Source organism: Papaver somniferum, chromosome 8 (assembly GCF_003573695.1).
Source record: "Papaver somniferum cultivar HN1 chromosome 8, ASM357369v1, whole genome shotgun sequence".
NCBI classification, from domain to species: domain Eukaryota; kingdom Viridiplantae; phylum Streptophyta; class Magnoliopsida; order Ranunculales; family Papaveraceae; genus Papaver; species Papaver somniferum.
The window spans coordinates 55,539,674-55,563,925 of NC_039365.1; positions in this window are offsets into that span (position 1 = coordinate 55,539,674).

Sequence of the window (24,252 nt, forward strand, 5' to 3'; positions counted from 1 at the left end):
ACACGTCTGCATTGTTCTGTTGATATAGACACAACCTTGTTGTTGTATTATAAGCCAATCACATCTCCTTCCCTGTAATAATTGCTCCTAACATTCATATAAATCATTCATAATCAACCAGTTTCAGTTACGGCAACCTATCTGAGTCCCTTGTTCAGTTCCCTCTTCTTCCTTGTAATTCCGGCTTAAACTCTGTCAAAAATGGTGTTGAACAGAAACCAAATTTTGCTCAAAATATAAATTGTATTCAGCCAAAAACTCTCCTTCCTTCACAGTCAACATCAATGTCAGAACAGATGGTTTCTTCCATGTATTTTCTGGATTAAACTCAACTCGAACCTCTCGACTTCGAAATTCTCTCTCTTGACCCTTTGGTATAAGACCCATCGAACCAAGTCTTAGCCGACAGTTGCTCCTTGGTTCAGCGGCAGGGAAAATAACTAAAGAAGAAGAAATGAAACTGTTGCTTTGTCACGACCTAGTCTTACAATTATAAGTTGACTGAGGTGGCCCTGATCAGAAGAGTCTGGATGCTTAAGTAATTTGTTTTTGACACACTAGAGTGATGTGTCTTTACACGATTCGAATCCGTGAATTCCAAGTTTGCCAACGCATAAGGTTCCCAAAGAGCAAATTGAGATCTTTTTTCTCTTATTTCTTATCACATGACTCCAAAATACCTACAAAATACGAAAAAAGCATAATATCCGAAAATACAAGAGAAAATAGCTAAGAAAAGTATAAGAAAGTGATACTCAAATGATATATTTTAGGCACTTGTCATTTGGCAAGAGCAGCTACAAGCGAAGAGTTCTCAATTCACTGCCAAGTTCTTAGGCGTTCTCTTGTATGCTACAATAAGGAATGCCAACGATAGTTGTATCCTGGAGGCAACTCGCTAATGAAGCTATAGCATCTCTCTTTTTAGAGGAGTAGCAGGCGATATTGTCTTTAGGACAACGTATCATATATGTGCCTCTATCAATTTTTTCTCTGCATGCTACTCGACGTGATGCATCCACCAAGTTGCTGCAAATTAAGCTAAGTTTTACTTGTGCTTATTAAATTTATTTTCATTATTATTGTCAATATTCCAACAGTCCGGCCACAGTACCAGCTTCCATCTGCTCCCGAGTTTCGTCCACAACTCCAATTTCAGTCCGTCCATCTGAAACCAAGATCGAACACAACACCACCTTTCTTTTCGTCTTCTGATTTCTTCACCGTTCGACGTATACATCTCTCTGACAACTCTTAAATCTCGCCCATCACTCCTTTGTTGTCAGCAACACTGCAACCATCTTTCTTTTCGACTACTCAGTTTTCATCATCGAGAACAAATCTGTTGCATCGACTATATCCTCCAACTCGAGCCAAAGTTCTACGACTCGATCTCTGTGGCCATCACTGTCAAGAGCACGACATCAAACTATTTGCTTTCATATTTCATACTGCCCAGATCTTCTTCTTTCGACCAAGTCTTGGCATCCACCGGCTCACCGCTTAAACATGCTTCGACACCGCAACATCTCCAGCTAACTCGTTGATGCAATTCATCATCTTCTGCAACTCGCCACCCAATTCAGTCTGTGCATCAGCTTCCAATTAAACTCCAGCATCAACGCTTGGTTCCAATGACTAGAATTCTTCTCGGCTGGCAGCAACATCCAACTCGACAACAACTCCTTTTATCTCTTCGATCTGTCAAACCCAAACAAGACCCCGCCCGCGTCTGTCCATGAAGTATTGATCTGTCTCCATTAACATCTGAAACACAACCATCAATCCCTATGTCTTGGCTCCATAAGCACAGCTCATGTTCGTCTTCTCACTGACTACAACTTCATTTTTGTTGTTGCTGCTTCTGTTTATCTCCATCTCGCCTTAACTGTCTTGTACATCTCATGAAGCTAACACCAGTTCGACGTCATACAAACCCCTAAACTCTATACACTGCACTTATGGTTGCTGGGAAATCTCCTTCTCGGTTACCGTGCCAGCTTCATAGTTTCTTCCCATGTAATCACCACCAACTTAGTTTGTCTGTTCGTTCCTTCACTGCAATATGCTGGTTCTCTCGATTATTAACAAAAATACTTATTAGCATATTTACTTCTTTGCTATTTCGTTCATCCATTACTCCATCGACTATTTACCGGATACAACATCACTTTCTCAACCTATTCAACAGTTCAACTCCAACCACTGCCAGCTACCAGTTCGAGCATCCAAACCAACCAGTACCCATTTTTCTTTTCATCCAATGCCATTGCCTTAATCTTTCGTGAACAACACAACTTCTCTTCTCCGACACAACACTAACTTTCAATCACCTTGGTAAAGTTTACTGTTAAGAAGCTTGAGTGAACAGATCTTCTAGAGTCTAGGCTGTCTCCTAGCCTTGAAATGGTTGTGTAGATAATAAAGCAGCCATGCATGGCCATTTTCTTCACAAACGCCAATTAGATTCTAATTAAGCCATTTATACGTCCGGGTGATCGTAATTGCTAGTACTTTCTACAAAAGCACTAAAATATTATTGTTAGCCAAAATATCGAGTCCTAACTAATATAAATATGGGTATAAAATGTAGCAGTTACGTGCTTATCAACACCTCCACACTTATATTTTGCTAGTCCTTGAGCTAAACAAATAATATATCCCCTAAACAGCTGGATAAATATCCGCTAAACAGCTGGATAAATATCCGCTAAACAGCTGGATATGAAGAAATGTATGCTAAACAGCGAGACCGATCGTCTGCTTAACAGCTAGACGGAACAACTAAACAGTGGCACAGAGATGTCTGCTAAACAACTAGATGGTTTTTTTATTTTTCTGATAAGTCAAAAAATTGTATTAATAGATAACAAATTTACAAAAAATAATTTGCAAGAAAAGAGATCACAGCAACTCCAAAAACTTGCAAACTATTTAAAACGAAAATAAGTAACATTTTGATTTTCAACTGAAATTAAAAAATTGGGTCTTCCATCATAGTATAAACCCTCCTCCTCATCAAGAAGACAACCTCGTTTTTCCATAGCATCTGCCGAGAAATTCGCCTCCCTAAATGTATGAATAAATCTGCTAAACAAGTAGATGGATCTACTAAACAGTGGATAGAGATGTCTGTTAAATAGCTAGACATAAAGACCCGCTAAACAACTGAACTTTTTTTTTTCTGTAGACCGCTAAACAACTTGTCATTTTATGTAATTTTTTTTTATAAAGACCCGCTCAACAGCTGGTCATATCATTCAATTTTTTTTTAATCAAAATTCCTAACGAAAGTGCCACTCCCCCACACTTAAACATTACATTGTCCTCAATGTAATTGAGTCGTCCGACGTAGAAATTAATATGGGAAATTTAAGCAAACAAATAAAAGATAGAGGAAAGAAAACAAATATGATGGGTTGACTCCCATGAAGCGAAATCGTATGGGTTGACTCCCGTAAACCATAATCTTTGTATCCATGTTTGCGCACATAAAGAACCTCAAACAAGGTGAGGTTGCACCAAAGTTAGCAGCAAAGCATATATATAAAATCTGAAAAGTTGGGGATCGAAAATGAACCTGCAAACACTATAAACCTCCAAAAATATGTGTAAATTCATTTCCAATAGAAAATAGTCCTTAATCCAGATAAGTAAATCACTCACATGGAAAAAAAACATAAACTGCGTATTAGTTTCTATTCGGGAAGCACGCTCTAAATCGGGTTCTAAATCAGCTGAAATACATTTGTTCGACACATTATCTTCATTAGAAATCATAGGAAGAAATGTATTGATAATGTAAAAAGGTATCAGATTATCAAACTCAGTACAATGGTTTAAACCTGTATCTAAAAGTTCGAGAGTATCAAAATCAGTAACTCCTAAATCTGGTTCTAAGTCCACGGAAATAACTTCTGTTGTTGAGTTACCTTGATTAATCATTGGAGGGAACAATGCATTGACAATGTCAATAAACATAGGATCATCAGAATCTTCAAAGTGGACTAAACAAACCGAGATTGGTTCAAAATCAGTAGTTACCTGACCATATTCACATCAACAATCAGTAAATACTAAGATGAGTCAATAAAACAATGACTCAATGGAGCAACAATATCATGAATAATCTCCTCATTATTATGTGCACTAAGTGACTTATAGGAATCTCGCTATTCAAATGACTAGAAGGTATCTCATTATGAGCGTCTACTGTATCTATGTCGTTAGACTCAACAATAGTATCTTTTGTATATACAGATTCTTCTAATTCATCATTATCATAATAAATTGCATCACTAACACAACTCTCGTCCTTTTGAATAAGAAAACAATCAGTAATATGATCATGAGTTGGATAACATATAATAGATTCAGATGTTTTACAGGTATCATTATTCCTAAAATCACTACCAGTGTCAAGTCCATCATCATCCTCAAAGCATACTGATTCATCATCTACAACGGTTTCATTATTAGTGTCATCAATATGAGAAAAATTAGAACTTGTATCATCATATAGATGATGATCCTCTACTGGTTTCATAAGTTCAGCAATCATTCTATCAGTTTGAGCACAACTCTCAGCAGTTGCAATCGCAAATAATTCAGTTTGTTTGGTTATTTTTTCCAGGCTAGATACGAGAGACGGAGATAGTTCATCATACGATTGATTATGTCTTTCATACGGTGACTCATATGTGTGTGAATAATAATTGGAACTCGTATAATGTGACTCATAACCTGTGTAAGGTTGGTAATGATCATAACCTTCACAAGGTCCGGAATGATCATACCTATGAGAATAATTCCAATCATTATTTACATACTCGTCTTTAACAGTTTCCTGACATTAAGAAGGTGCATATGCATACCCTCATGTGAACTATTAGATGTCTCCTCTTTTTCGGCTTTGTTGGTAAGATTCCAAAAAGCTATAAAAGAAGCCAACTCACTAGAAACCATAATACAAAGTAAAATTTACCCAATAACCCACCTTGCAAAAATCTTTGCGAGAATATCAAGTACTTACTTTCTAGCCCGTTATCGACTCCAATCACCGCACTTCAGACTAAAGTACCTAAAAAATGTCAAACACATTGTGTAAAAAGGAAATAAAGAAAATTTAAAATAAAATAAAATAATAATAATAATAAATTATGTACAAAAGGAAAAAGAAAAAAAACTATGTACAAGGAAAATTGATATCAACAAGAGTATGCAAAACTAGATATTTAAGCACTTAGGCTATTGTTCGTACAAAGCCGATGAAGCAACAACGATTATTCTTCATAAAATCAATAGAGCATAAATAAGAATTATTTGAGTCAATTCATAATTTCCTAAAACCAAATATTATCAATTTAATCATGGTCTATCGCTATAAATGGTTTCCATCGAAGAACCCTAGCTACAAAGATTTAGCTAAACATGGCTTTTTCAAAAGCCATAAAATATCAAAGGAGAACTTACTAATTAAACCGAAAATGGGAGAAAGAAAACTTCAAACCCTATAGGCACTGTCGCCTCTGTATCCTTCTCAATCTCTTGTTCCAAGCTGCGGCTCCAGTAGCCGGCATTGTTCCCCCTCTGGTCTGTACACTGATGTAAATATATAAGGCTGTAGAAAATAATCGGACCCAGCTGCAGTTGTCAGGCCCGATCCATCCAACAAAACCTTCAGGCTATTGCCAAGTCCGTGTTGGAAAAAAAATCAGTTTTTTGTGAATAGACAAAACATTACTCACACGTTTTTAAGAGACATAAGGTTCTTTTGTCTCTTGTCTTCATGTGTAACATAAGGAATCTTCACCCATGCTCTATGTTTCCAATACTTCACGCATTTCTACATACTTTTCTCTGTTTTGAATGAGCATAAAACAATGTCTTGTGTTTCAAAACCTGCTTTCACATTTTTCCTTGACATTGTTTAATGCATGCCCAACATTTCTTTTCTCCTTGTTGTTTCTAACGTTGAGATTCTCTTTATTGTTTTTAACTATTGAAACATTAATAGAGAAAGGGTCTTGAGTTCATTTTTAAGAGAGAGTAAAGGAGCAAAAGAACTCTTCTGATGTTTTCAGTAGAGAAAGAGAGAAAAAAAATGAACTCCTTCATGTTTTGGTTTTCATGTTTTGAGAGAAAAACAACTCAACATTAACTCCTCTGTTTTTAGTGGAAAAATAGTAGGAGAGAAAAATGAGAAAAACAAGTTTTATTCTTCCTTTTTTCTCTATGAGTTTTCTTTTGAGTGAAACAAGGTAGTTTCACTGAGTCGTTTTTCACTGCCAAGTTCTTAGGGCGTTCTCTTGTATGCTACAAGAAGGAATGCTAACGATAGTTGTATCCTGGAGGCAACTCGCCAATGAAGCTATAGCATCTCTCTGTTTAGAGGAGTAGCAGGCGATATTGTCTTTAGGAAAACATATCATATATGCTCCTTTATCAATTTTTTCTCTGCATGCTACTCGACGTGATGCATCCACCAAGTTGCTTCAAATCAAGCTAAGTATCACTTGTGCTTATTCAACTTATTTTCATTATTATTGTCAATATTCCAACAATCTAAAGACAATATGCTACTCTATATTTTGTAACAATAATAAAGAAAAAATATTGTGGAGCAATCAAACTATTAAGTTTAGTGGAAAGAGTCACAAAGCATTTGCCGTCAATAATATAAATTGATTGATACCCTTACAAAATTTCGTAATTTTTGGAATTGTAAAAATATTTTTTAATATTTTACAAAAACACTGAAAGAACAAAAGTTAAAGTTATATTGAGTTGTAGAGTTTTGAGTTTATCTCTTAACTCATAAGGAAATTTGTTAAATCGTTTTACCAAGTTGTAGTAGACATATTTATTGACACCCTCACCAAATTTCGTAATTTTTGGAATTGTAAAAATATTTCTTAATATTTTACAAAAAACAGTGAAAGAACAAAAGTTAAAGTTATATTGAGTTGTAGAATTTTGGGTTTATCTCTTAACTCAAGAAGATTTTTGTTGAATTCTTTTACAACAACTAGTAGACATATTAATTGTTCACCCCACCAAGTTTTATGATTTTTGGAGTTATAAAAGTATTTTTTACATATTTTAGAAAACTGTAAAATGTTTCTGAAATTTCTGACGGGCAGAAAAAACTCTGCTGAAAAATTAATTTATACTGGCATAACTATGAGTTTATGGAAATGTTGATCTAAATAAGATATTTAGTTCTGGATCTTATCTTTAAGCCCCCTTTTGATCTAATTTGGATATGCGGTTTGAGAGATAAGGTATTTGGAAAATTGTTGTGCATGTCTATCCAGAAAATGTAAAATGTGCGTAATCTCTTGATTATATCTAGCAACATTTAATTAGTGATGTGATATCACTTTGAGCATATCATGAGAACCTGGAGTAGTGGTTACTTAGAGGATATTTAGTTGAAATTTAATTCTCATGATAACTTAAGCATGTAGCTAGCAAACGATTCCTATGACATGAGCAATAATCTTTTGTAGAGGTAAATTTGTATTACTTTGTCAAGGAACAATATGATTTTGATAAGTTGTATATCAAATTTGTTTATGTTCAAAATTACTTGGAACATATATGTTTTGTGTAACATCAATTTGCATAAATCACATGTTTGCTTAATAATTGTGATACAACAAGAAAACTGGGTGTTTAAATTGATTAGCGAATACACAAAGCATTTGGTTTTAATTACCAATATTTTGTGACCTACTATTGATTTCTTAAATCTAATGTTGAGGTACAATAACTTGATCCAACAAGAAGGTTGGTTAATGTTGGGAGTTCTAGAATGCGTGCCCCGGAAGAAACGTGTATGTCTTTTACCAAAAGTACTAAAGCAATTCTTTGAGAAACTCAACTATCAAAAACAGTTGAAGGAAATATAGGTAAAATGATTACAGGTATGGACATCATCATTCTCCACATATGCATTATGTTTTAAATATTTCCAATAGCTATCTACCTTACTATGAGATATGATATTTGGAAATAAGTTCATGTAATGCTTTGAACTGTTAGCATAATAAAACATGAGGGATTAATAGATAAAGTGAAACTCGTATGCTATTAATTGGTAATGAATACATAAACATGTTAAATCATAATGTTGGTAGAATACCATGATTTAATTATGCGGCTAGTGTTAAATAACACAATATCACAGCATGTTAAGAAATCTCGATAATTGTGGGGGTGTAAAATAAAAAATATTTATTTTGATCTCTCAAGAAGATTTTACAAAGTGCACAACCTATTTTTTCGTGTTCTTGACCTGTATACCTAAAATGTGGGGGTGTATTAGCTATTTCGCCTCCCAAGAAAATCAAAAATTTGACCTCAGGATCATGGATTTTGTATTCCTAACCTATCATAAGCATGCTAGTGCATATGGGCTAATGGTCATAATATTTGACATTGATAACATTGGTATGAACACTGTAGTGCAATCTAGAGTTTCCTTGTTTTTTTATCATATAATTCTTTTGAGGATTGGACCTCGAAAAAGGGTCCATGACAGTATCGCATATGTTCATTCGACTTGTGAACCCCGTCTCAAGATGTTTATAATGGACATAGTAGAAGTAGGAGATTTAGAACTTAGACAAGTTTTAGCCTCGGCTATGTGACCTTATGATAGAGTCTGGACACTGAACCCACAAGGAAGTTATATGTTCTTCCGAATAGTCTTCAAAAGAGATCTTGGTAGATGGGACTGTAGATAAATACCTAGTATGGTTATGGCTAAAGGTGATAACAAAAAATTAAGGAATAAATTTCTTTGACACTTATTCACGTGTCACTAGAATCACTTTTGTTAGGATGATGATTATTATTGCTTTTATTCATAATTTGAATATATACATCAGATGGATGTTAAGACTACAATTTAAAATGGTGAATTAAATGTAGAAATTTATATGTACCAATCTAAGGTTTTTTGTTGTGAGAACAAAGTACGCGAATTGATTAAATTTCTATATGGTATGAAACAAGCACCTAAACAGAGACATGAAAATTTGATCATGAAATGATATCTAGTGGTTCAAGATTAATAAATCTGATAAATGTGTTAACATTAAATCTGATGATGATGCTTTTGTTATTGTACGCCTGCATGTTAATGAGATGCTCATATTAGGCAATAACATTGATTTTATTAATACCACTAAAAGCATGTTAAATAAGAATTTTGACATGAAAGACTTAGACCCTACTGATGTAGTCTTAAGGATGAAAATCAGAGAGACGTATGATGAACATAGTCTTAGTCAATTTCATTTTGTTGAAACTGTGCTAAAGAAATTTAATCACGGTGAGGCTAGGCCTACTTCTACTCCTTGTGATCCCACTTGTAAGTTGATAAAGAACAAGGGTGACAATGTTTTATCAACTTTTGAATATTTTTGTGTAATTAATAGTCTTATGTAATTTATTAGTTGTATAAGACCTGGTATTGCTTACGCAGTGAGTAGTATTAGCAAGTACTCTTGCAACCCTGGGCATGATCACTGGAATTCTCTCAACCGAGTTTGCACTACTTGAGAGGCACTTCAACCTTTTCCTTAAGTTTTGGAAAAATCTTCATGTGCTGGAAGGGTGCTGTGATGCCAACTGGATACATGACTCAGATGAGTCAAAATCCACAATTGGGTACATCTTCATGCTTGAAGATGCGTCTGTGTCGTGAAAGTTTTCCAAACAGATAAGTATAACTCGTTCCACTATGGAGTCAGAGTTTATAACCTTGAAAAAGTTAGAGATTAGGAAGCTAAATGGTTAAGAAATTTCCTGGAAGAGATTACACTCTAGCCTAAGCTCGTGCCATTGATCGCGATCCACTGTGACAGTCAAGCTGCTATTGACTGCGCAAAGAACGGTGTATATAACGGAAAGTCTAGACATATACGAAGAAGGCACGATTGAAACAACTACTCTCTACTGGTATTATCTTGACTTCGTGAGGTCCAAAGATAATATTGCAGATCCTTTGACGAAATGTTTATCTAGAGTGGTAGTTAGATCCATATCCAGGGGGATGAGACTTAAGCTCATCAAATAAATCACCATGAAGGATACTCAACCTTGTGAATGGAGCTCCAAGATCAAGGTTCAATGAAACAAATAATTTATGGTGATATCGAGACAACATTATCTTTGTCCCTCCCTATGGTGTAACTGTGCGATAGTGCTACCTGCACGAGATAGGATGATCTATTGAGATCTTAATGGGTTTCATGGCTTTGTTTAAAGCGGTATGTGGCAGGACACTTTTGATAGACTCATGTATATGGATGGTGGAAGTAGGGACACTTCCTATGAGAATATGAACTGATTCTCTAGAGACATTCATTAAAACCAAGATTTAGCCCACAACCAAAAAGGGCACAACCGCAAGATCTTGGCAGCCTTCGTGGAGACATCAAGTGTAGTTGTTATTTCTGGATTGCATTCAATGTTGGAGGTTCAAGACATTGTGTTCACCGTTACAACAAGCAGTTCCGGTAACTTCTCACGAAGTTAAGGTTCAATCTTTACAACACCTTGGCCTATTTTGATGCCTTATGTTTTCTCGTGTTCTATCGATATGTTTTATCATTGATGTGGGGGATTGTTGGAAAAAAATCAGTTTTTTGTGAATATAAAAAATATTACTCACACGTTTTTAGGAGACATAAGATTCTTTTGCTTCTTGTCTTCATGTATAACATAAGGAATCTTCACGCATGCTCTATGTTTCCAATACTTCACGCATTTCTACTTACTTTTCTCTGTTTTCAATGAGCGTAAAACAATGTCTTGTGTTTCAAAACCCGCTTTCACATTTTTCCTTGACATTGTTTAATGCATGCCTAACATTTCTTTTCTCCTTGTTGTTTCTACGTTAAGATTCTATTTATTATTTTTAACTATTAAAACATTAATAGAAAAAGGGTCTTGAGTTCATTTTTAAGAGAGAGTAAAGGAGCAAAATAACTCTTCTGATGTTTTCAGTAGAGAAAGAGAGAGAAAAAAATGAACTCCTTCATGTTTTGGTTTTCATGTTGTGAGAGAAAAACAACTCAACATTAACTCCTCTGTTTTTAGTGGAAAAAGAGTAGGAGAGAAAAATGAGAAAAACAAGTTTTATTCTTCCATTTTTCTCTATGAGTTTTCTTTTGAGTGAAACAAGGTAGTTTCACTGAGTCATTTTTCACTGCCAAGTTCTTAGGAGTTCTCTTGTATGCTACAATAAGGAATGCCAACGATAGTTGTATCCTGGAGGCAACTCGCTAATGAAGCTATAGCATCTCTCTTTTTAGAGGAGTAGCAGGCGATATTGTCTTTAGGACAACGTATCATATATGTGCCTCTATCAATTTTTTCTCTGCATGCTATTCGACATGATGCATCCACCAAGTTTCTGCAAATTAAGCTAAGTTTTACTTGTGCTTATTAAATTTATTTTCATTATTATTGTCAATATTCCAACAGTCCGGCCACAGTACCATCTTCCATCTGCTCCCGAGTTTCGACCACAACTCCAATTCCAGTCCGTCCATCTGAAACCAAGATCGAACACAACACCACCTTTCTTTTCGTCTTCTGATTTCTTCACCGTTCAACGTATACATCTCTCTGACAACTCTTAAATCTCTCCCATCACTCCTTTGTTGTCAGCAACACTGCAACCATCTTTCTTTTCGACTACTCAGTTTTCATCATCGAGAACAAATCTGTTGCATCGACTATATCCTCCAACTCGAGCCAAAGTTCTACGACTCGATCTCTGTGGCCATCACTGTCAAGAGCACGACATCAAACTATTTGCTTTCATATTTCATACTTCCCAGATCTTCTTCTTTCGACCAAGTCTTGGCATCCACCGGCTCACCGCTTAAACATGCTTCGACACTGCAACATCTCCATCTAACTCGTTGATGCAATTCATCATCTTCTGCAACTCGCCACCCAATTCAGTCTGTGCATCAGCTTCCAATTAAACTCCAGCATCAACGCTTGGTTCCAATGACTAGAATTCTTCTCGACTGGCAGCAACATCCAACTCGACAACAACTCCTTTTATCTCTTCGATCTGTCAAACCCAAACAAGACCCCGCCCGCGTCTGTCCATGAAGTATTGATCTGTCTCCATTAACATCTGAAACACAACCATCAATCCCTATGTCTTGGCTCTATAAGCACAGCTCATGTTCGTCTTCTCACTGACTACAACTTCATTTTTGTTGTTGCTGCTTCTGTTTATTTCCATCTCGCCTTAACTGTCTTGTACAGCTCATGAAGCTAACACCAGTTCGATGCCATACAAATCCCCAAACTCTATGCACTGCACTTATGGTTACTGGGAAATCTCCTTCTCGGTTACCGCACCAGCTTCATAGTTTCTTCCCATATAATAACCACCAGCTTAGTTTGTCTGTTCTTCCATTCGCTGCAATCTGCTGGTTCTCTCGATCATTAACAAGAATGCTTATTATCATCTTTACTTCTTTGATGTTTGGTTCATCCATTACTCCATCGACTATTTACCGGATACAACATCACTTTCTCAACCTATTCAACAGTTCAATTCCAACCACTGCCAACTACCAGTTCGAGCATCCAACCCAACTAGTACCCATTCCTCTTCTCATCCAATGCCATTGCCTTAATCTTTCGTGAACAACACCAACTTCTCTTCAGCGGACACAACACTAACTTTCAATCACCTTGGTAAAGTTTACTGCTAAGAAGCTCGAGTGAACAGATCTTCTAGAGTCTAGACTGTCTCCTAGCCGTGAAATGATTGTATAGATAATAAAGTAGCCATGCTTGGTCATTTTTGTCTCAAACGCCATTTAGCTTCTCATTAAGCCATTTATCGTCCGGGTGATCGTAATTGCTAGTAATTTCTACAAAAGCACTGAAATAGTGTTGTTAGCCAAAATATCGAGTCATAACTAATATAAATATGGGTATAAAATGTAGCATTTACGTGCTTATCAGTCGTCAGTGTAGTCTCTACTTCTTCTCATTCTTCAGGTCTTCGGAGTAATACTTGTATGTCTCAACATTCCTAGACTTTCTAGTCTAACCTAAACGAAGTTGACTCTAGTATTTAATCAAGCGACTCTAGATGAGTTTTGATACTAAAATATGACAACCAACCTTGACATACCAACGCTTGGTGAGTTCAACCGAGCTACGCTCTAAAAATCTCCCCCTTTGTCAATTTTAGTGACAAAACTCTTATTACATATGGAGATAAACGAATTACTAAATAACTCATTCTTTATACGCTTGATTCCAAGTTTCAACAACACAATAACCTGCATATATTCAGTTAATAAATGTTGTTGTTGACATTTGAATAACAAAAGCTTTTACTCCCCTTAAAGGAAAGCTAGGTAAATATTAAATCCGAACATCTTTGTTATTCCCTTTATGTAGTAAGAATTACTACACAATAATATGATATGTTTCCCCCTCTTAGTCAATGCATTACTCTTTCTCGTTAGATATAACGTTTAAGCACAATTGTCCTTTCCTAATGATCAAAATCACTTGTTTACTCCATATATTTATCCCCTTTTTTGTCACAAAATGACAAAGGTTCGAACAAATAAAGGACAAACCGAAAGGATCTTACAAATCTATAAGAATTATTCAACCTATAAGAGTAAAACACGAAGGTTTCACATACCATTTTAGATTACCAATATTAAAACCGAAACTACAAAAATAATTTAGTTTCAATATATTATCAAGGAAACAATTTCCCAAACAATTTTCCCTATAGTCCAACAAATCGACGAAGAAACTTAATTTTATTGTTGAACCGATTGTGTATGTACAATCACTTGTTCTATAAGACAAAAATAAAGATCAGCATTAACCTTATTTTTTTCATCGGGCTTTAATTGTTCAGATAATAACTTAGACCTTTCCCTTTAGGCAAGACAAACACTAAGTTAGTTAACTAGTTTTTCTTGCCAAGGCATTCCATTAGATTTGAATAACCGAATCCTCCGATTGCTAAGTCTAACTAAGATCAGAATAAACTTAGTTACTCTTATCCGGAATCAAATGGACTAAAAAAAAGACCCAGTAATTTTGTTAAGCCAAAAACAATGGATACAAACCAAAAAGTGACTTGCATAATTATTTTTCTTATCCGGAAGCAATTGAAACAAATATATACATTACAACACCGAAATTGCACCGAATTTCGTTAAGCAAAAACACTTGATACCCAACAATAAAGAAGATACCAAACCATAAGCCAAATAAATTGACACAGTTTTTCTTAACCGGAAACAATTGAATCATATAAACCAATCCATATACAATAATGGAACATATCAATTGTACCGACATTTTGTTAAGTAAAAGCAAAATATATGCAATATAAACATGCTTTTCTTAAACAGGAAAAACGATTAACTGACAAATAAAATCGTTACCTCAATTTTCGAATCCATTTCTCCCCAGAAAGATATATCATTAAGTGCAAGTTCAAATAAGAATTCCCCTCCTGTGTGTTGTCATCCTCTCACAAGAAACAAAAGAACAACCAAGAAAAGTAACCTTTACCAGAGAAAGGTTGAAACGATTTTAACTATTGTGTGCCAATATCAAAAGTTGATAACCCGAAACACATATGTTATGCTAAACACAACTTATGTAAACATAAATAGATATCAACATATTGTGACTTTTCACATATGAGTTTCAATTGGAACGCCTTATGATCCTTTGATAAAGCCCACCAACATGGGCTAGAACTTAATCCCTCTAAATCAAAAAGCCACACAAATCATACGCGTTACACCATATGAGATTGAATATTAAGGTTAATAAAAACCAAAATCATACATCTCATAAAAACCGAAATCACATAACAAAAATATAAACATTCATACGTAGGCTATGTAATCGGAAACTATCACATAAAACAAAAATTATAAAATAATAGTTTTATTCATCATAGTAATGATAGTTTTATTCAAAATAGACCTTATACAAAAATATCAAAATAAATCAATACATTGATGTCTATTTTGTGGATCAAGTATTACATATGACTCAATCCTTAGTGGTGCTCTGATTGTTCACTGAGGATTCTTCAGTGTTCAAACTCTTGAAGCTCGTCTCGAGAGACTTGTCAGCAACCACTTCTGGTTTTTCAAGTTTTTCAACTTATTCCTTCAAATCTGCAAGATCATCTTTGTTTCTTCAATTCTATCCTTTAGCCAATCTTCATTTCGAACCGTTATTATGAGATTGGTTCTAAGTTCTTCGAAACCATTGATAAATTTTTCCATACTATCAGAAGGTATCCACTTGGTTTCTTTTGGATCTTGAAAGTTGAAAACAAACATGACTCATCTTGGGATCAGTAGGACTATCAGATTCATAATCAGACATGATTTTTGAGATGATCTTCTTCTTCCTTTCCGTACTGATTCCTTGACAATCCTTAATTCTTTGAGCTTCCTCCTTATTTACCTTTATAATACTGCAATTTATTGGAGGCATGCTCAAGGATTTAAATAAGAATATATCATGGTTTTCAATACAAGTAAGAGAGAGTTTCTGTTTAAAATAAAAAGTCTTCGGACCAAAAATACCAAAGTAATTTCGATAATATACATAGTATATTTTTATTTCCATAGGAACATATCCGAACTCCTCTAGTCAGGAAAATATATTTTTCATAAGGTAATTAAAATTTTAAAAATAAATGAACCCTAATTACCAAAAACTGGTATTTACATGAACCTTTTTAGACAATATGGATTCGTAGTTACCCAAAAATTGTCAAAGGAATATTCTGATAGAAACACAAAACATGTGCTCTCGTTTTATGTGTTTCCTCATCCCAAAATTTATGAGCACAAGCCTGGATGAGGGTACACATACTCCATACAACTAAGTTGTATCGGAGTAAGCCTTATCATGCTTACAATGAACTATGTTTCTCTTTGGAGTTTTCTTCCCAAAGTATTTTCTCCTTAGAAGGTGATCTTTCCTTATGACAACGTTTTGATTTTGTGAGGAGAAAAACGACTGATGTGAGAATTTTCAGATTTACATAAATATCTCTTCTGTTAATGAGATTTTCATATGATTTTCTCATTTTAAGGATTTACTTACTATGCACATAAGATTGATCATCAAAAACAATTATTAAAGATTTTCCATGATTGTTTCTCTTGGAAAAAATTATTTCCTTCCCTTTTTTCTGGAAACGTTCCGTAGGTGAACTACCTTCATGTAAACAGAGAATGTTCCAACATGAGTGAGGTGGAACCTTTTTCCAGAAGTGATTGTCAACTCTTTCATCTGATTCTTTTGAGTTGATGTTATCGGGTTGGGGTATATTTTGTCTTTCTACTAAGGAATGATCTTTCAGTTTTTTAAGACAAGATACTTCTTTTAATACTTTTTCAACAGTATTTTGAAGAAGTATAAGTTTCTTGTCAAGCGACTGAAAGATGTATTCCTTAAGATCTTTCTGAGTAAACCGGTTCAAAGTTTCATTTGGACAAGATTTCATTTGATCATCAATAGTTGTAGAAGATGATTTTTCACTCTCTTCTGACTTGATATAGTTAGGCAGACTACCATCATCATGATCTGCTTCATACGTGATCAAGCAAGTCTTGTTATCACAATCGGTAAAATTCGAGCAAGGAATTTTGGTTTCCTCATCAGAATAAATTATAGTCAGAGTCATAGGATGAACCCCTTGTTCTCGAGTACGAGATTTACCAAGAACTTCTACTTTGATAGTGAGATCCATATTCTCTTTGGATAAAATATTTAGTTGAATGTCTTTATCTCGATATCTTGTTTTATAAGACTAGACTTTGTCTTTAATAGTAAAATCCTTGTAGACAGCGATATTATAGGCTTTAGGAGTTTTACCAACTCTTTCTCAGCATCTTCTTTGACATCATAATTTGACTCAAATGCACTATTAATCTCATTAACTCATGGATCATGAGTTAACGAAGTAGTAGCATTCTCAACTTTTGAGTGTTCGCAATCTTGCATAACGTTAACTGAATCAGACGTAGATTCAAATCTTAAAGGTTAGATCGCACCAAACACAGATTGTTAGATCTTTTCGTGTTTTCCTGCTATGATACCAATTGAAAATATGAGGGTACCCAAATACACCAAAATATTTTATTTATCCACCTATAAATCCTCTGCCGACTGTGATTGTCTGTGGACAGAGTCGAGACAATACGACAATTCGGTTCACACTTCGTGTGATCGTATATAGATATGAGATCAATACAATACTACAACAAGATCACTTGTGTGATTGACTATGGATACAAGATCGAGACGATACGACAACAAAGTGTGTACATGATAATAGGTTCAGAAATAACAGAAACTCTATAGGATCAATATCAAGTATTACGGAGTTAACGTACTTGTATATTTTACTTAATTATAGTAACAATTATAATACAGAAAACAAAGTAAAATACATAGAAAGATTTTTTTAACGAGGAAACCGTAAATGCAGAAAAACCCCGGTACCTAGTCCAGTTTTGAATACTCTCAGAATTAAGCCGTTATACAAAATCAAATACCAACTTCATATAGTTGAGACCAGGAAGACTACCCCTAGCTACTTAGTTTCCTCAGTATCCCTGCGCCTTCAACTTCTAGAATCACGCACGTGAATAGAAAGTCTTTTGGATCGTATTCCAAACAACAAAGGAAGAATCTATTTGATAACCACTCTAATTAATCTTGCTAGAATATATGTGAGTTGTTGACAAAGGCTCTTATGTTTAATCTAATAAACTCCATTATCTGATTAGATCAATCTATCCAATAACTACCGAAATAGTAAAGTTTAGGTTCGCACTCAATAATAAAGATCTCAAAAAGAAATTATAGAGAATGCCGATCTCACGCAACTAATCAATCAGATCTATCAAAGATAAACTGATTCTAGTTGAATCCCAGCTGATCAAGGTTTGTGCACTAAATCCACAAGATATGAAAACTAATAAGAATTTTTCTTCGTATTAAAATCTTTTATTGCCTTCAAATACCTGCACAACAACACTTGAATCTTCTTGTGATCAATCACACACATAACAAAGTCTGTTAACAATGGATTAACACAAGATGTCTTTAGATCTAATAACAGTTCAAAGATCCCGTCGATAATTTGATCTAGATTAAGTGAATCTTATATAAGAAGAGAAGATTATCAAGAATAAATAAACTAGGTGCAATCAAAGTTTCAACAACCATTATTCAATCAAATCAAATCGAAAACTAATAATACTTAAATTATCTAGTTTCTCACCAATGGTTGTCGTAGAGTTTCTTGATCCCACAGAAGTCTTTAAATGAGCGGTCGTAAGAGATTTCACCTAATTAGGATACTTTTCTCTCCGAATAGACGGCTCCACCAGAAACAACAAGAAATGAAGTTTGCCTTGCTCTTAGGATAGTTGCTAGAAATGCAAACCTAGGTATTTTATAGACCAAGGATGTTTGGACACCAAGGAATTTCCAAAACCGAAATATTCTTAAGATATGCAATGAATGCCCAAATTCAGTTTTCGTAATTCCAATAAATGTTTGTCCAATATTTAGGAAATCTCTCATAAAAAATCTCCATTTAGTAAATCACATTACTAATTTTTATAGTCTAAAGCTATGCATTTATTGCTGGTAATTAAAGCATATAAAACCAAAAACAAGAAATGAAGTTTGCCTTGCTCTTAGGATAGTTGCTAGAAATGCAAACTTAGGTATTTATAGACCAAGAATGTTTGGACACCAAGGAATTTCCAAAACCGAAATATTCTTAAGATATGCAATGAATGCCCAAATTCAGTTTTCGTAATTCCAATAAATGTTTGTCCAATATTTAGGAAATCTCTCATAAAAAATCTCCATTTATTAAATCACATTACTAATTTTTATAGTCTAAAGCTATGCATTTATTGCTGGTAATTAAAGCATATAAAACCAAAAGCCTTAATTAAAAGATTTTGAATTTTTTTCGGTTACAGGATTACCGTGAGTACCAAGGAATATCTTTGAACAATAAATGATAAGAGTTAATGCTCGTGTTCAAAGTATGTTGACATCTTTACATAAAAAACCCTAATTCAGAATCTACACAAGCTCATGAAGAAAATATGTAATTCATAGAAAATCGGATTTGCATCTTGGAATCGGTTCTACCATACATCCAAACAATGTTTAGAATTGGTTCTACCATAATTCCAAGGCTACTATGTGATCGGTCATACCAAGTCACAATGGTTAGTTGTGATCGGTCCTACCAAGTCACCTACATGGGTTCAGATCGGTTATACCAATCACTAGGATCGGTTCTACCTAAACATGGTACCTATTTGTGATCGGTCATACCAGTTACTAGGATCGGTCTTACCAATTACAAGGATCAGTCACACAACCACTTATGATCGGTCACACCAATTACCAGAATCGGTCACACCAATTACAAGGATCGATCATACCATCTCATAATGATTACTTAGGATCGGCTACACCAATTACCAGGACCGGTCATACCAAATCATAAGTCTAGGTATTGTGATCGGTTATACCAAGATACATAACCTGAGTTAAGATCGATTCTACAAACTTACACATATTGGTTATCAAAGAATATGCAATAAATAGCTGGACCAATATACCTATTGATTTCCCTTTCGATTCATGAAACAAGTTCACGAACGTACTTCCTTTAAACAAATGTAGAACATTGTTTCCTAGGTATAAATCTTCACCATTCACCCATACACATAATCATAAAACTGTATACAAGATTATGTCGATGTCATATCTACGAAGTTCAATACATAAGCGTTATACTTCGTAATATAATTCCTTAATACTATGATCGTACTATTATGATCATGTCTCTCCACTAGAGTATAATATATAATATATACATCTCCGCATGTCATGTTTTCAATATAGCATGACTTGAAAGATACGTTAGGAATTGAAAAAAGATCAAGTCAATATTACGAACCTGAAGTGGAAGGATGATGTCGTCATTGTAGTCGTTACTTCTTCTCATTCTTCGGGTCTTCAGAGCAATACTTGTATGTCTCAACATTTCTAGACTTTCTAGTATAACCTAAACGAAGTCGACTCTAGTATTTAGTCAGGCGACTCTAGATGAGTTTTGATACTAAAATATGAAAACCAACCTTGGCATACCAATGCTTGGTGAGATCAACTGAGCTATGCTCTAACAATTCCTTCTGTGTCAATTTTAGTGACAAAACTTTTATTACATATGGATCTAAACGAATTACTAAATAACTCATTCTTCATACGCTTGATTCCAAATTTCAACAACATAATAACCTGCATATATTCAATCAATAAATGCAGCTGTTGACATTTGAATAACAAAAGCTTTTACTCCCCCTAAAGGCAAGCTAGGTAAATATTCAATCCGAACATCTTTGTTATTCCCCTTTTGTATTAAGAATTACTACACGACAATATGATACGTTTATCCCCCTTAGTCAATGAATTACTCTTTCGTTAGATATAACGTTTATGCACAATTGTCCTTTCCTAGTGATCAAAAATCACTTGTTTACTCCATATATTCATCCCCCTTTTGTCATAAAATGACAAAGGTTCGAGCAAATAAAGGATAAACCAAAAGGATCTACCAAATCTATAAGACTTATACAACCTATAAAAGTAAAGCATGAAGGTTTCACATAACATTTTAGATAGCCAATATTAAAACTGAAACTACAAAAGTAATCTAGTTTCAATATATTATCAAGGAAACAATTTCCCAAACAATTTTCCCTATAGTCCAACAAATCGACGAAGAAACTTAATTTTATTGTTGAACCGATTGTGTATGTACAATCGCTTGTTCGATAAGACCAAACTAAAGATCCGAATTAACCATATTTTTCTCATCAGGCTTTAATTGTTCTGATAATAACTTAGACCTTTCCCTTTAGACAAGACAAACACTAGGTTAGTTAACTAGTTTTTTTTGTCAAGGCTTTCCATTAGACTTGAATAACCGAATCCTCTGATTCCTAGGGCGGTGTAGGGATCGTATTTGGTGAGCACCCTAAGAATGTTGAAACAAGCATGGAAGTAGAGAGGACGACCGCCGTGACATGCTTTCCACATCCCTAGAGTTCTGGGTTCCACTTCATGTTCGGCTTCAACGTTGAGCTTATTTTTTTGATTCTCAATTAGTTGAGAGATAAACTCCAATACATTACAACTAATTACACTAAAACGATGCGCCAATCCGTGACAATCACGCTTATTAATGTTCATCATTTCAGCAGGGAACATTTCAAAAACTTTCTGCCAGAACGTCGATTGTGATACATTCCTACCGATAGCAACATCAGCGACAACATCTTGTGTTTGAAAAACGTAGGCTCTGCAAATAGCTAAATCCTCTTGTTGAGTGAATCTTACAAAAGGAACTCTGGGAGGCATTTTGTCGATGATTTGAGAGAGAAGAATGTGTGAATTTAGAGTTGAAATGAGGAGTATTTATAGAATTCCAAAAATATAGCCGTTGGATCAAAGGGTTTTGCAGCCGTTCAGATTGAGTCGTTGGCGCAATAGAGGATGACGCTGGCGATTCTAATACAGATGCTGAAGTTTTTTCTTCTAACGCTAGTGTTTGTAGAGATGTCGCGCGTCCTTGATACAGACGCGCGCCAGATGTTCCGACTCGATGTTCAAATCAACAGATTTGTTGATTTGCACATCCATTTTTCATGTTTGTTCATTCCATAGTGGGAGCAGAATGAACAAACTCTGAGTTTGTACATCCCATAGAACTGCTTTTATCAAGGAAACAATTTCCCAAAGAAATTTTCCCTATAGTCCAACTGTTTGAGGGTGAAAATGGTTTCTGCTGATTTTGGTAATTTCATGTGTGTGGGTGAGAAACGAGTCTAAACCCTAAACAATGTACTGCATGGGAGTACTTTTATTCGAGAGATCAATCTGTACAAATCCGTCCTAAACCAAGAAATGGCCGTTCCAGACTTACTTCGGTCACAAAGTGAATGAGAAGGTTGGTCTTGGGGAGGGAAGCGAAGAGAGTGTTGAGACTAGAATAGCTGATTCCGTAAGAGTGGTTGTTTTATGACTTGTATCAGAAAGTGAAACGCTAGCAATGTGGAAAGCTAACAGGTGATTTCTGAGTGTTGTATTCTACTGACCAAAACTTGTTGTTTGGTGGAAATAGGTGGAAATATGTGAAACCTATTTATACAAGTCGCAATAAAACGTACCCTGGCCTCGTAAGAAGTGGAAGTGATTGAGTGGTGGAAGAAAGTAGTAACGGGTAACGCCTGGAATTGATGTTTTCCATAATGAGGATACGTTTCACCATTATTTCTTTCCATTACTAACTGCCTCACTCTTATGACACTTTCTTGTAACGGGCGTATTGCACGCCGCACGCTGTAAACCACCAGACCAATACCCTGATGAGCATCCCCCAGTTTGTGACATGTTTTGATGTCTCGATTGTTTTCATGGAAAACGTGTAGAATGTTGCTATGTGTGGCAAGTTGGAATTAAGTGGCTTGCCGGTTCGGTGGCGACCTTCAACGGCTGAGATTTTTCATCTCGAGAGGAAGGGTAGCCGTTGATTATGGCTACCTTCCACTGGTAGCCAGCGGCTTGGCAGTGACATGGATTGTGCATGCTCTTGGCGTGGTCAATTAGGGTTTGGTGCCGTGACCAAAGAATTGGCATCGTAGTTGAGTGTGTTTCGTGGCCAAGAATTGGCAGAGTAGCCAAACTAGGGTTTGTGGCACGGTGGCGAAAGAATTGGCATCGTAGCCAAGAGGTTGCCACAAGTCGTTTGGTTTGGTGGCAAGCTTGTACGGCTGAGATATCCATCTCAGGAGGAAGGATAGCCGTTGATCGTGGCTACCTTATGTTTGGAAGCCAGCGGCATGGAGGCGTGGCCGGCATGGCTTTGGCGTGGCCAAATTAGGGTTTGGCACCGTGACTAAAGAATTTGCATCGTAGCCAAGAGGTTGCAACAAGTCATTTTGTTTGGTGGCAAGCTTGTGCGGCTGAGATCTTCATCTTAGTAGGAAGGGTAGCCGTTGATCGTGGCTACCTTCCTTTTGGCATCCAGCAACATGGAGGCGTGGCCGGCATGGCTTTGGCATGCCAAAATTAGGGTTTGGCACCGCGACCAAAGAATTGTCATCGTAGCCAAGAGGTTGCCACAAGTCGTTTGGTTTGGTGGAAAGCTTGTACGGATGAGATCTGCATCTCAGGAGGAAGGGTAGTCGTTGATCATGGATACCTTCCGTTTGGCAGCCAGTGGCATGAAGGCGTGGCCGACATGGCTTTGGCGTGGCCAAATTAAGGTTTGGCACCGTGACCAAAGAATTGGCATCGTATCCAAGAGGTTGCCACAAGTCGTTTGGTTTGGTGGCAACGTTGTACGGCTGAGATCTGCATCTCAGGAGGAAGGGTAGCCGTTGATCATGGCTACCTTCCGTTTGGCAGCCAGCGGCATGGAGGCGTGGCCGACATGGATTTGTTGTGGCCAAATTAGGGTTTGGCACCGTGACCAAAGAATTGGCATCGTAGCCAAGAGGTTTCCACAAGTCGTTTGGTTTGGTGGCAAGCTTGTACGGCTGATATCTGCATCTCATGAAGAAGGGTAGCCATTGATCGTGGCTACCTTCCGTTTTGCAGCCAGCGGCATGGAGGCGTGGCCGGCATGGCTTTGGCGTGAAATGGAGTCGCTGGCATCGTGCGGAATTTTTATCTCGGCTTGGATCCGCTGGCATTGTGCGGCTTGGAATGGAGCCGCTGGCATGGTGCGTCTAGGAACGGAGTTGCTAGCATGGTGCGGCTCAGAATGGACCCGTTGGCATGGTGCGGCTCATAATGGATCCGTTGGCGTTGCTTTTGTCAAAGTGGTGTGGCTGGCATGGTTGGCATGCCTTTGGCACGGTGGCGTGGCTGGCATGCCTTTGGCACGGTGGCGTGGTTGGCATAGCTAGCACTCCTTTGGCACGGTGGCGTGGCTGGCATGGTTGGAAATCCCTTTGGCACGGTGGCGTGGCTAGCATGGATGGCATGCCTTTGGTGCGGAGGCGTGGCTGGCATGGCTGGCATGCCTTTGGCACGTTTGCGTGGCTGGCATGGTTGGCATGCTTTCAGCACGTCGGCGTGACTGAC